At 42.6% G+C, this 15,167-nt stretch overlaps 1 long non-coding RNA gene across 2 annotated transcripts; it reads right to left on the reverse strand.

Moving 5' to 3' along the window:
* Positions 1–5,125: 5,125 nt before the first annotated feature.
* Positions 5,126–6,706, reverse strand: LOC307172375. 2 transcript variants are annotated; one of them, XR_013823702.1, is made up of 5 exons: positions 6,420–6,706; positions 6,197–6,292; positions 5,928–6,009; positions 5,609–5,743; positions 5,126–5,413 (listed from the first exon to the last, which is right to left on the reverse strand). It is a non-coding gene; the product is annotated as an uncharacterized lncRNA (long non-coding RNA). The 2 variants fall into 2 exon arrangements; XR_013823703.1 differs by having other exon boundaries at positions 5,928–6,012.
* Positions 6,707–15,167: the final 8,461 nt, after the last annotated feature.

Consider the following 15,167-nt stretch of genomic DNA (forward strand, 5'->3'; position numbering starts at 1 on the left):
AATACCTTTAGCTTGAAGTGTCAGTCATGGATCTTATTTGATGACTATTATTCTAAATATGCAGTATATAAACTATGCCAACAATTAATATATTTTCACTCCTTGTTAAAGTACAATATTTAAATAACATACAGTAATACAATGTCTTTGTCTTCCTGCCACAGGGGAGGACAGAACATCTTTATGACTGGCAGCCCTGCACAATGTGGTATGTTAAATAGCTTTTGGTTATGTACGATTGCATGCATTTTATTATTGGGCTCTTGGATCTCTCTGTACTGGCAGAGAGTGTACTCTGTACATCCCTGAGCAAGACACTTAACCCCTAGTTGCTCCAGAGGCGTGCGACATTTGACATAAACAGCAATTGTAAGTCGCTTTGGATAAAAGTGTCGGCTAAATGAATAAATGTAGTGTAATGTACTGTTTTCATTTGTTGGGATTGTTGACAAGCCATTGTCTTGGGTAGAGATTATTAAAGAAAAATGATCATGCAAACAGTTTTTGTATGCTGTTTACAATTGTGAGTGTGTCCACAGCCATATGAAACCAAAAGTGAAATTCACTATTTAAATGTAACTATGGAAGGGCCACAAAGTAGGGATGCATTATTTACACAACATTTTTCCAATAATTCAGCATATAGCTACTAGCTAGTCTTTATTCCAAGCATTTTTCAGGTCAACGTACATGGGCTGTTGTCTTTTGGCTTAGGTCAGGCTACACAAAATTACCCATCTGAATTTTCCCACGGGGATATATAAAGTACTTTTAATGACTTAACTTAGATTATGATGTGCATGCTTGAGTATTTATTATTCACTTTTGAGTTTCTGCTGCAAGTCTCTAGAAGAGGAATGCAGTGATTGGAGATGTTGATGGTATAGTCAGAGGAAACATCAGGGTTTCAGGGTTTGACGATTAGTACACTGCGAATGGATACATTTATTTGTGAGTCAGAGGATTTATTTTATTCCACAACATTTTGACCTTTTAAGCTGCTCACCTCGTCCCCACTCTGGAACAACAGATTCTTGATGCTCTGCATTACTCTGCAAAGTATTGTAAAACAGTAAATGTTACATTCATGACAATCAATTCAATGTGTATTATACTAACTAATTCTCCCTCAACTTCCCTCTATTCATTTATGTTTTTCTCAGTGGAAAGACCTGGCCTCCATCCTGGCAGCCAGCCTGATTCCCATGCAGCTATCCTGCAAATATGCAACATACATTGCAAACATGCATTTTTTTCCTTGTTCTTGTTAAGTGTATTTTCTTTACATATTTTTTTGTTGTCCACTTGTATTGTTCCATAACATTGTCATGTTACATCAGCTAAACAGTTTGTAATGTAATTTGAACTTTAATATTCTTCATGGTTTTTATTCAAGCTTGTTGCAGCCTCTTTTATCTGTATGGATTCAATAAAGTGCAACAGACTTAACATTTCTTAAACTTGAAGGACCCCTATATGGATTGTTTTGTTGCCAACAGACCATGGAAAAGTTACAGTTGATTGTATTTTGACTCAGACAAGCTAAACTATGGGCAACAACTGATCCTTTCACAACTACCAAAATGTTCAGTCCACTGATGACACACACAGTTGGAGTGCTTTATTGGGGGACATAGCTCAATATTGAAAAGGACACGGTTTCATTTAAGATTTCATATTAAATAACCTCTGCCACAAATATAAAATTAAAATACATGAGCAACTTCCCATTTTATTCACAGGTTTCGAAATGCCTTAATTTTTATTATCAATCTTTCAACCTCTTGCTAAATTACAGTATCATAATTAACTATGAAATCATTCCATGTCCTTATTTGCATAACATACTGTTTGGACTAACCCTATGTAGCAGTTACTCATCTTGAAGCTGATTGTGTGTTGACAATGTAAAATAACTATTTAATTTTTTGATGGGAATGAAAATGTGCATTTCACAAATGGGACTACACACACACACACACACACACACACTTCAAATAAGGGAATTGAGATCATCTTAAATAAAGTGCTGTTTTTGGTACTATATTTGTTGTTCATTTGCCATTTCTGTTATTCACTTCACTGTCATGAACTATACCTAACAAAATAAATGAAGTGTACTATGTGACATTTTCAGATTTGTCTTTTATTATGAAGTTTGACAATCTGTGACAGCTAGTTTGTTATGGACTGTTTTTATCAAGGGGATGGTTGAAAACTTCCAGTTAAACTTTATTTGATAATCAGTAAATCCACAATCAGAATTTAATATGGACATAAATCACATAAGGAGAGTTAATATATGGACATTAGCAAAGTTAATAGCCTATTGAGATTTTGATAAAGGTAATGTATACCTGTATAACAACAAGGAAAAGAGAAAGAAAATTATATACATATTTTCACATTTAGGAGTAATTTGTAGCCTTATATTAGTAAGTTAAGCCTATTACAAACAACGTGAGTACGCACTGTAAATGTTTTAATTTATTATGGGTGTTTTTTAGGTCTGTCCATATATCATTGACCACACACTGTTCATATCATTGACCACGTAATTTACATAGTTACATTTACATCCTTACTAACAAAATGCAGTATTGTGTAACGTAACAATTTCATTTAAGTCATAGCGGCCGAACAAACATTTTGGAAATTCTAATTAAACAATATACAAATGCCTAAAGCTCCTAAATTACACTTCCGATGTGTAATTAGGGAGGTACGTTATGTAACTCCAGCCGAGTGTGAACATAATCCCGAAACGCGTGTATATGGGCCTACTTGCTAAAATCGCCTTAATCACCGGTTTGCTTTTTTAAAGTAAACCACATAAATTCATTGTAATATATGCTTCGGCTGCAGTTAAACATTAAGATATTATCATGATATGTGTTTAGAAAACCCTATTTTGCAAACCGGAAGAACGACTGTGACGCTGATTTGTTTTGTTTTCCAGCTCGGAAAATATCCGAAATAAACCAAAATCTTTACTTTTGCATATCACACAACACCTAAATACAGTGTAAGTACTAGTTCGGCTGTACTAGATATTTAATATATTCAGTGCATACATCTTTTTACAACCCTATTCACAGCCTAACGTTTGCAAACAGAAAAACTACAAATATGGTACTAATTAGTATGAAGTGGCATGGCGCGGCTAGAGGGAATTGTAGTTTAAAAATATATGTCTCAATATATTGAAATTGAGATTTGTAAATAATGATGCAAGAATACACTGATGGGTTAAAGGGGATGGGAATAACATTTGTGTAATACAATTTTAAATACCTTACTGTTAAATAGGTGAAAATCAAGTTTGACCATTTTTGATAGCAAAACCTCTTGGTGACTCTACCCATATGGGTATAGTCATATAGCTGAAGTCAACAGCTATTTATAACAGTTGGTTTCATGTCTGTAGCCCTTTATGTTCCTGAATGACAAGCTTTCAAACATGCACCAAGGTCAAGGTTCAGAGGTCAATATTTCAAAGCAGGAGCCATTTACAACCTTCAGACTGACATATGTTACTCTCCAGGTCGAGCCCTTTCCAACCATATATTTGGTTTAGTCCTACAACAAAGTTTAAATTTTAACTTTACATGGACACAGCCTTGGCTCAGGCATAGTTTCAGTGAGGACTTTGAGGCCCCGACCTCAACTTTTATATATTTTTTAGAAATTTAGTATTATAACAATACTGCACATATGTATGTACTGCAGCCAAGCAAAAAACAGACTATTTGGGTGTTTTAGCTAGAGTCATGAACTTATGAGCATCAGCATTAATCTAAAAGATGCAATAGGCCCTATGCACAGCTGCACTACTTCCTGAACTTCAGCCAGCTCCTTTGTTTCCTGTCTGCCATTATTGGACAAACTGATTAATCCAGGTGTGTCTGACCAACAACAATAATCAGACACACCTGGATTAATCAGTTTGTCCAATAATGGCAGACAGGAAACAAAGGAGCTGGCTGAAGTTCAGGAAGTAGTGCAGCTGTGCATAGGGCCTATTAGGTGTCCAAATAGTACTTTCAAATGATGTCAGTGGTGGATGACGTTTTCTATGGAAGCTTGTTTCCGCCACAAAATAAAAAAATAAAAAGATAATTGCGACTTTTTATCTCACAATTGCGAGTTTACATCTCGCAATTCTGACTTTATTTCTCAGAATTGCGAGATATAAAGTCAGAATTCTGAGATATAAAGTCAGAATTGCGAGATATAAAGTCGCAATTGCGTGTTATAAAGTCAGAATTCTGAGATTTCAGAATTGCGAGATAGAATTGCGAGATATAAACTCGCAATTGCGTGATATAAAGTCAGAATTGCGAGATATAAAGTCGCAATTGCGTGTTATAAAGTCAGAATTCTGACTTTATAACACGCAATTGCGACTTTATATCTCGCAATTCTGACTTTATATCTCAGAATTCTGACTTTATATCTCAGAATTCTGACTTAAATTATCCTTACTATATTATTTTATCCTTATATTCAGACCAATACAGTAATATTAAAACAAATTTATGCTGTACATGATATTTTTTGGAGTCAGGATAATTGAGGGTAATTATGTTTTGCTTATGCCAGATGCCCAAGAAACCAGCAGTCGATAGGGATTCCATTTTCACAGTCCTGTGTTCATCGAAAGAGGCCATAGTCCAAAATGGCAACATAGCTACTCCTAATCAGAGCATCTGGACAGAGCTTAGTAAACAGCTAGACAACAAGATAACTGCAAAGGCACTATACACTTTTGTTAAATTAAACAGACACAACATCTGGACTGCTTTAGGGTTTACTCATGAAAGTGATCATGAAACAAGTGGCAGTAGTGATGACACTGATTTTGAGCCAGGGTCCCTTTCCTCCAGTCCAAAAGATTGCTGCACTTTTGATTTTGAAGTTCCATTTCAGAAATGGATTGAATTTATGCCTGAAACAGTAACATACAAAAACAAGTTCTCTAAAACAAAAAAAAAGGGAATACACAGTTTTGAAGCCTGGTATCTGGACGCATGTGATAAATCATCACATTTGGCAAGAAGTGAAATGCCCCTGCACATTTGCTTTTAAAAGAGCCAAGGTCTAGCCATCAGTCACAGACAAATATATTGTTATCAGAGGCAACTGTAAGGAGTGTCGTGGCCACATTCACATAAAATGTGACAAAAAGCCTGAAATAAACAGCACAATGATGTTCAGGTGTTCGCTGAAAAACACTGATGACTCCCTGCATACTGGCTGTTCCAAGCGTGCCATGTCTGGTAACTTGCGTGTGCAGATATCTAAAGAACTGTGTGAGGGAAGAAAGGAACCCCATGTATGGAGGGCATCAGAGGCAACAAAGCTGATGGATTTTGGAGATCCTGAGCCAAGTCATCTGCCAAATTTGGCCACCCTGCGCAAAGCAAAGCAAGAGAGAAATGATTTAGAATTAGGCGACAAGGATCCTATTCTATCATTGCAGATGTTAAAATACAGTGCACCTCACAGTGGTAGCATTAAAGACATTGGACTAGACAAGTTTTTCTGTCACTATTGGAGTCAAACACAAATGTATATGTACAAGACATTATCAAAGACATCTACTAACCCCACTGTGAGTTTTGATGCAACTGGCTCAGTGGTGAGGAAACTACAGAGACCAAATGGCAAGTCTGGCCATATATTCCTATATCAGGGTGTTGTGGCAGGGGGTGAGAGCTCAAGTGTCCCAGTGGTGCAAATGCTGTCAGAGAGACATGATATTAATGCCATAACACATTGGCTGACAGAATGGATACGCGCAGGTGCACCTTCTCCAAAAGAGGTTGTGAGTGACTTTTCTCTGGCTTTGCTCGGAGCTTTGGTAAAGGCTTTTACTTTTCATCCTGATCTTAAGACCTACATCAATGAGTGTTGTGGTGTCTTACTCGGTAGACAGTCAGCAAAAATCCCACCTTGTTTTGTGCGGGTTGATGTTGCACACTGCATCAAGATGATCTGCCGGTGGGACTGCTTGAAAAAAAACCCACATCGCATTAAAGATTTCTTTGTTAGGTCAATAGCTCAGCTTCTCATGTCACAATCCATGGACGATGCAAGAGAGCTACTAAGATGCATTACTATTGTGGCTTTCAGCGAAACAGAGGGCAGTGACAGCTCTGGAGCCCCCCTCATTTCAGAAAGGTGCAAGAAATACCTAAAAGCCCGAATTGCAGAAGAGTGTGTCATCATTCCAGATGTAGAGGGTGCGGACCTGGAGGAAGTGGATCCATGTGACCAAACACAGACAGACCTGCAGCAGTGGGTAACAGATAAATGTGAGGAGAGCAGGTCACTTGCCACATCTAATGGTGATCATGACAATATGCACTTCCTCCCTGAGATTATTCCACATATAATCTGGCTTGCAAATTACTTACCTCTCTGGACAGGGGTAATGATCCCTCACTTCCGGAGCTCCAAAATCACCGCAAGTTCAGCCAATGTCGAAGCCGAGTTTAAAAACATCAAACGCGGCCTTTTCAAGCATGAACACTTGCCTATTCGAGTGGATCGATTCATTGCTCGACATCTGTCCTTCATTGAAGGCAACATGCGTATTTTTTCTGCAAAACAAAAGAGTGTGGAAAAAGGTGAAGAGGATAAGGCTGTTGCGACAGTGATCGACACAGGAGTCAATCCACTACCAACCACAACCTCCAGTGTAGATGGAAGGCCAGAAATGGATGGTTCCTGCTCTGGGAAGTCTGACACTGTCACAAACATCCATCCAACAGATGAAGAAGCTGTTGAAAACTGGAGAGGCTTAGCAGTTCCACCCAAAAAGAGGAAGAGGAGTTCATACCTCTCTCCTTGTCCTGAATGGCTCCATGCAGATCCATCTGTGAGAGGGAAAAGACTCAAAGTGGACCTGTTGAAAAATGGAAAAAATCAACAGCCTGTTAAACTCAGGAAATCAAGAATCTCTGTGCTGAACACATGTGCATTTGATGCTTTTTGTCAATGCTTATGTTGTGCTTACTGTGATAGTGTCACTTTTGAAAATATTGTTCGCAATGAGGATTCCAACAACCTCCTCCAGCTAGTGAAATCCATCACCACAAAGGGTCTGAATGCACAGGCCTACATACAGAGGGCAGAACTGCTAAGCGAAATATTCAAAGCTGTCCGACTGAAGTCTGGTGCCCTCCAAATCGATGCACAATGCCACATCTCCACTATCATTGAAAAGTCAATGACAAAACGCACTTGTGTTTCATTATCAAAACAGTGCTCTTCACAGTATTGTGGTCTCAGCAAACAAGTCACAAGGGAAATTGCATTTGATTGTACTTCTGTTGCTGTACTGCAGGCTTCTGGCATGGCTCATCTTCAGACCGCAGTGGAAGAAGGCCTTGACCTTCCGGAGTCCCCCTGCCTCAGGCCGATCCAAAGTCCGTCACAGTGTCCCTCTGCAATCAAGCCAGATACCTCAGAAAAAGTGCTCTGTGCAGGGAAAGTTTCTCACAGTTACAGTCTGGGAGAACTTATGTGGATTGACACTGACCTGGGAAGCAACTCCACAGAATTTCCTTTGAGTGAATTTCCCTCCGATCTGATGCTCCAGGGAAAGAGATTTACTTTACGGGCAGTCATTGCTTTTAGAGGAGGCTTAACCCAGGATGCTCTTGGACATTATGTGGCCTATTGCAGGAGGTCTCCATGTGTCTGGGAGATGTATGACGACCTGAGAAGTGGAGTGACAGGAGCGTCAGATAAAAACAAAATATGCCCACATGCTGTATTATACACAAAAGACTGATTGCACTATTTATATTTAATTTCACAAGTTAAATTATTTTTGTTGAACAACAATCAATGTTGAAAACAGTTGTGCTGCTTATTGTTGTTCTTTTCTTCTTCTGAAAACCAATATAAACTGCAATTCAAAGATTTTGGTTAATTAATATGAAAAATAATACTTTTATTTAGCAAGGACATAATAAAAAAATAAAAAAATAAAAGGATGATCAACATTGATCAAAATTAAGAGCCTTTCTTAACTGAGCACCAATAATTATTGAGCATACAATCAACATTTTACTATGATTTCTAAAGTATCATGTGAAATTGAAAACTGGAGTAGGTCTAATGATACAGAAAATTCAGCTTTTACATCACAGGAATAAATGACATTGTAATTATATTAAAACCGAAAATAGCTACTTTAAATTGTAATAATATTTCACAATATCAGTGTATGTTTCATAAAAAAAAATAAAAAAAAATAAATAGCCTTAGTGAGCTTAAAGCGGGGCTCAGTAACTTCGGGATTTCTTCGCTGTATTCTCGCTTTTTGCTCGCAGGTTTCTCTCTAGAGCTCCCCCCACAGCTTCGGAATAGATATTTGACAACACTGTTGTAAAAACTCGTAGGCGATTCTCGGACACCAGAGGCTAGTAGATCATCGACATCAAAGAAGATGGGACATTCTTTAAAACGTCTTCTTCATTCGGGTTCGGACAGCGTGAGGGAGTGCAATAATGACAGCATTTTAGCAGATTTCTTTTGGCCGTAAAGCAATTGTTTACATCGCGAGACCTGATATCACGCGAGACTTCCTGACGCGGCGGCCGCACGGCCCGCCGGCTCAAAGTTGCAAGTGCGGATTTTCCGCTCACGGGCACCAGGGGGGTGCGAAACGACCACCATTCAACCCGAAATAAGTAATGTAACCATTCCAATGACTCCGAAGCTGTTCAGTTAAGGTAAAAAAGTTACTTAGTTCACCTTTAAGAGACATAAAAAAAGAAGAAGAATCCACCCCAGCCTACTGTAGCCTATAGACCTTTACACACGAGTATAAACGCAGCAAACAGATTATGGTGCATGTATTTGTGACAATTTTCATATGTTATTAACAAAACACAACATACAGTAAGTAAAAACACTTACCTTGAAGTTTGTGTTGCATCCACATCCTGTGATCCGCAGTGTTCGTTAAAAGTTGAAAACGCACAGGACAACATACAGTATAACCTAAGTGAATATTATGATTTGGTTTGCCGATTCTTTAGGTCTTACCTTGTTACTTTAACTAGTCTACTGTTAAAAAAAGTGGGCTGGTGCACCGTCTAGAATTCTCTCTCATTCAGTGTCTCTCCCATTCAGTTAGTTGTGCACAAACGGAGCACAAACGAACGAGACTATTTTGGGTTGGTGACGTCATCAACAATAATTTAATGTCTAATATTTTAAAACCCGACGCAGCACAAACGAAACTTTTACCGGCACAAACCAGCACAAACGGAGCACAAACGATTGCGTCTATTTTGGGTGAATTTGGAGCATGTGGGGGGGGCTGGTGACGTCATCGTCTATAATTCAATTTCTGATATTTTAAAACCCGACGCAGCACAAACGAAAATTTTACCGGCACAAACCAGCACAAACGAAGCACAAACGAACGAGACTATTTTGGGTGAATTTGGAGCATGTGGGGGGGCTAAGTGAACTCAGAATGACCTAAAAATATTCTTTTAATATCTAAAAAACCGAAGCAGCACAAACTAAACTTTTTACAGCACAAACCAGCACAAACGGAGCACAAACGATTGCGTCTATTTTGGGTGAATTTGGAGCATGTGGGGGGGCTGGTGACGTCATCGTCTATAATTCAATTTTTTGATATTTTAAAACCCAACGCAGCACAAACGAAACTTTTACCGGCACAAACCAGCACAAACGGAGCACAAACGATTGCGTCTATTTTGGGTGAATTTGGAGCATGTGGGGGAGCTAAGTGAACTCAGAATGACCTAAAAATATTCTTTTAATATCTAAAAAACCGAAGCAGCACAAACGAAACTTTTTACAGCACAAACGGAGCACAAACGATTGAGCATAGTTTGACGACGTTTTGCGTTGGGTGGGGGGCCAACTTCACGCAGGTTGTTTACCTCTGGGTCTTCCAGTGCCGCGAAGTTTAAAAAGGCTCACTGAATGTAATATTACCGAGAAAGTCAGGTGCGTCTCCCGGGACGGGAGAGGTTTCAAATCTTGGTTGCAAAGACGGCAGGCTTTTACATGGCGCGGGCCATGTGTCCCAGAGGCCAGGGCAAGGCCTGTCCAGCTGGAGCAGCGCTGCACGTGGAGAAGGAGGAGGAGGTCAGGGACCGGAGAAGCGAGGAAGTGGGATCAGCGGGATCGATGAGAGAAGAGAGTGAGATGAGGGGGTTTCTGCCTTTTTACAGACATCTGTTTACGCCTTCTCTTTGGAACGACAGCGAATCAGTTCTTCTGATCTGACGCGGGAGAAGTCTCTTTGTGTAAAGAAAAACACGCCTACTTTTACCATATGTCTTATGAGAGAAAGGATTCATACTTAGAAATATGATATTTCCTGGAACAAATGCATATTATTGTACTTTGCAGTCAAGATTCGTCTCCGTGAGATGGAGAGGATTACAGAGATATCAATTATGACAGGTAAAGATTGGGGAAACATAACGTTACATTTATATGCATAATTACACACAAATAAAGTTTGATTAAACACACAATGAAATGGTCAGTATTTCCGTTATGGCATGTGAAGACACTTGAGAAACACAGGAATACATATCAAACATTTTAGGGGTACTTTTCTCTGAAAAGCTCCATGAATGGTGTGTGTGTGTGTGTGTGTGTGTGTGTGTGTGTGTGTGTGTGGGTCATGAGGTTGTAAAGTCACAGGGAGTCCATGCTGAAATGGGGGTTTTAGAGGGGATTGTCCAGAACAGGGTTCCTTTTGTGACTAAAATGTCCCTCTGGGGAACAACAGATTGCAATTTTGATTGTTCATGGTAGACTTAGTGGCACCATGCCCAGACCGTTGTTTAAGGAGACAACGAAGGATGTGTTTGGAGACAAGGATTTACTAATTGGAACAGCATGTGACCGCATGTCCGGCCTTGTCGCTACAGCCTCTAAATAGAGCCCAGGATGTAGACATACCACTAGTAGAATGCGCTCGTAGACCTACTGGGGCTCTAAATTCATGCTATTGTAACATAACACGATAGCCTCTACCACCCAGTGGGAAAGGCGTTGATGGGAGATAGGTTTTCCCTTGTAAGAGTCAGCCTACAAGACAAACAGCTGGCAATGTGCGGGTTCTCTGTACATACATATACAGCGTACGAACCGGACATAAACTGTGTAGCCTCTCCTCCTCTGGAGATGAAAAAGGAGGTGGATGAAAAGCCAACAAGTCCACTGATCTTACTCTATCCGTGTGATCGTATACATTGGGCACGAACGCCGGGTTAGTTCTAAAAAGTACTCTTTGACCACCCGGAGCGAACCTCATACACGAGGGGTTAACTGATAAAGCATGTAGTTCACTCACCCTCTTTGCTGTTGTAAGAGCGAGTAGTAGAGCCGTCTTTAAAGCGAGCAGCTTTAAGTCCATCTTATCAATGGGCTTGAAAGGGGCTTTAGAGAGCACGTGACAAATCCCATGGTGGGACCAATGGCTTTGATACTGGGTGCAGTCTGTGTGCACCTCTCAGGAATCTACAGACCAGGGGGTGTTGGCCCATAGTGCCTGAATCAATACCCACATGACATGCCGAGATAGCGGACAGATTAACCTTAACCGTGGAAAAAGCTCTGCCTTTATCCAGGAGGTCCTGAAGGAAACACAGCACGTCCGAAACAGAACACAGGAAATTAACAATGTTCTTATCTGCGCACCATTCCTCGAAAACTCCCCATTTAAAATGATATAAAGAACGTGTCGAGGTAGCCCTCGCGTTCTGAATCGTCTCAATAACTCTCGAAGGTAACCCGGCTGCGCTCAGATTCACCCTCTCATGGGCCAGGCCCAGAGAGCTAGTTTCTGAGGGGAGGGATTGATTATTTCCCCCCGTGCTTGTGAGAGAAGATCCCTGCGCGCTGGTAACAGCCATGGCCGGTCGTAGAGCAGTTGCGCAATCTCCGCCACCCACAGTCTCCCAGGCAAGTAAGGCGCGATCATAATCATCACATGTCTGCATTCCCGAACCCTCCGTAATGTCGGCTCGATCAAGCTCAACGGAGGGAACGCATATAGCAGCACGTCTGGCCACTCGTGGGCTAGCGCACCACACCCAATGGTGCATCGTCGCCGACCAGGAAGAAGAACAGGACATTGCACGTCTTTACGTGATGCATAGAGATCTACGGCAGCCTGGCCGAATCTCTCCCATAACATGAGGATCACCTAGGGGTAGAGTCTTCACTCCCCGTACAGAGGATTCCCTCTGGCTAGTATATCCGCTCCCCTGTTCATTATTCCCGGGACTTGCGTTGCACGTAATGAGAGGAGAGACCTGCTGCTCCACATTATTAGTCTCTTCGCTAACATGTGAAGCATGTGAGAACGAACTCCTCCCTGACGATTTATGTAGGCTATCGCCGTTGCATTGTCTGTCCTGACCAATATGTGATGTTTCTTGAGAAAATGCACAAAATGTCTCAGAGCTAGAAACACTGTCAGTATCTCTAGAAAATTGATGTGCCTCTCTCTCTGTGCCGGAGACCAAACTCCTCTCACTGTTCTGCCCTCGAACACTGCGCCCCAGCCTGTGAGAGATGCATCCGTCGTCACCACTTTTCTCAGTACAATAGGACCTAGAGGGCATCCTGTCCTGATGGGGCTCTCCAATGACAGAGAGTGCTCGCACATTCTGGTGAGACACGCACTCTGCGGTTGAGGCGGCTCTTGGGGCGAATGCCTTGTGACGCTGTCCAGTTCTGAAAATCTCTCATTCGCAGTAGTCCTAGGGGAACCACGGACACCGTTGAGGTCATCAGTCCTAGTAGCCGAAGACACATCCTGAACGAGACTGATCTCCCTCTTTGAAAAAGGGAGAGGCAGCTGTGAATCTTCTTGATGCAATCCTCTGATAGGAAAGCTCGAAACGTCACAGAATTCAACCTGAGACCCAAGTAGACTATTTCCTGGGACGGAGATAGACAACTCTTTGTCTGGTTTATTTTGAAACCTAATCTCTCCAGATGCGTCACTAGTGTGTGTGTGTGTGTGTGTGTCGCTCTCTGCCTGCCATTGGCACGTAAATCCAGAACAGAGTAGAAACCCTTCTGGCTCTCTACCGTTGGAATCACTCTTATCACTCCTTTTCTCATTAAAGAGGCTATTTCTTCCTCTAAAACCAGAGCTGCTTCCCCTTTGGCCACCGAAATTACCACTCCATCGAACAGAGGTTTTACAGCGAATTGAATCCTGTATCCCCTCTCTATAGTGGTTAGCAGTTAGCACCCAGAGATGAACTGCGCATGCGCACCATTTCACTGCCTGAGCAGCGAGTGGGCCTTTGCCGTCTTTGTTCTCTAGAGGTGCCGCAGCACACTCTAGCGGCAAAAGGGGGGAATACTGCTCCAGTGAAGGAGTTATAGTGGTATTCATTTGTGATTGTTTTTGTGATTTTTTTTGTGTGATCTTTTTCTCTTTTTATCCCACTCTGCGCCCTCGGTCCTTGACCTGTATGCGTCAGAGAAAACTTTATTTTTGATGGGATGCTTGTGAACGTTAGACCTTCTCCCCTCATAACAGACCTCGAAGGTGGAGGGGGAGACAAACTCTTGGGGGGCACTAGTAGAACACTGGCCACATTCCCGCACACATTGAACTCTGAACTGTCCACACAAACACATTTTACCTCTGCATTCCTTCTCCTTTTCCCCGTGGGAGGGAGAGAGGAATCGTTCTGAAGGGATGGGACAGAGAAACCCTGGGTGCTGTCTCCCAACCCTTCCTGATGCAGAACTGACTTATCAGGTCGACCGCCTCTTCTTATTCCCCTGAGCGGCAGCCGATCGGTGTTTCGCAGCTGCGGCTGCGAACGACTGTTTCGGCCTAACGAAACCGGACTTTGACTGTGGAGATGCGTTGCCCTGCTGTTGCGGTGGCACGGGGCGGGAAGGCTGATGATCTGAGTGCCCTCCTCTCCCTGAGGGTCTGAAATTCGGCCGGCTTGGGTGATAAGGCCGAGCAGCCGGCTTTCTGGGGAGACAGACCTGGAAAGCTTCTCCCTCCTTCTTCCGCAGGTCACACTGCTGCCGCATTGCCATTACCGTCGCGCCGAACATGGCCTTTGGATCTATAGGGGCATCCAAAAACTCCACTTTTTCTTTTTCAGAGAGTCCTGACAAACCCAGCCACAGCGATCTCTCTCCCACAACTGCTAAGCCCATACTCCGACCGCAACTTTGAACTGCTCCGCAGGACGTGCGCAGGTTTAAAGCTGCGATGACGCATATCTCCTCCCAAAGCACTGGGTTGGGAGATCCGGAGTCCAGCTGACGACCCATCTCCTCTAATAGCTCCGCTTGATAGGTTGTAAGGAGGGACGTCGCGTTCAAAGCACGAACGGACAGCGCAGTTGACTTGTAGATCTTTTGAAAAACAGAGGCGTTGAAGCGCTCTGTCTTTCCTGGCAGTGAGGCTCCGGTTGAAAAGAGCGCCGCCCTGCGGCTCAGGTGCAAATGATCGCTACCGATGTTTCCACAGGGGGAGGATCTGCCATCCCTAGATCGTCCATTCCCTGAACATCTAGCCTTGAGAAACCCTTAATGGGCACTCGATGAGAAAAAGGCTTGTCCCAAAACTTTTTCATCTCAGCCACACAGGCTGGGACGGCTGGAATAAACTGCCTGTCTGGTGGGAGATGTGATGGGAGTCTCTTTCCATCATACAGGTCTCTTTCAGCCCCTTGACCTGCTTGTTGAGAAGGCCAGTCAATAGACAATCTAGCCACGGCCCTGCGACAGACCTCGATTAGATCAGCGTCCACCTGTACAGGGGAGGGTGAACTCTCATCCTGTGCACTCGGTGGCCGGGACTGGTTCGGGGGAAGAATGACATCTTCCTCGTCATCATCCTCATCCTCGAGGATGTTTGACAATACCTCGTCATCTTCCTCTCCCGCTAACAGGTCTCCAAACAGCGGGGGAAGGATGGGTGACACCTTCTCCACCATCTCTGCCCATGAGCTGGTGGTCTGAGGATAATCCATGGGTTCCTCTCTGGGTTGAGCAGAGAGGCATGGGTCCGATTTTCCCGCGACTGCCACACGGAGTCTCCTTTCTCGGATCTTAGTCGAGAATGTCGTACAGTGCGGGCAGCCCTCGGGGTTGGACAGGGC

Source organism: Squalius cephalus, assembly GCF_949319135.1.
Source record: "Squalius cephalus genome assembly, chromosome: 15".
NCBI classification, from domain to species: Eukaryota; Metazoa; Chordata; class Actinopteri; order Cypriniformes; family Leuciscidae; genus Squalius; species Squalius cephalus.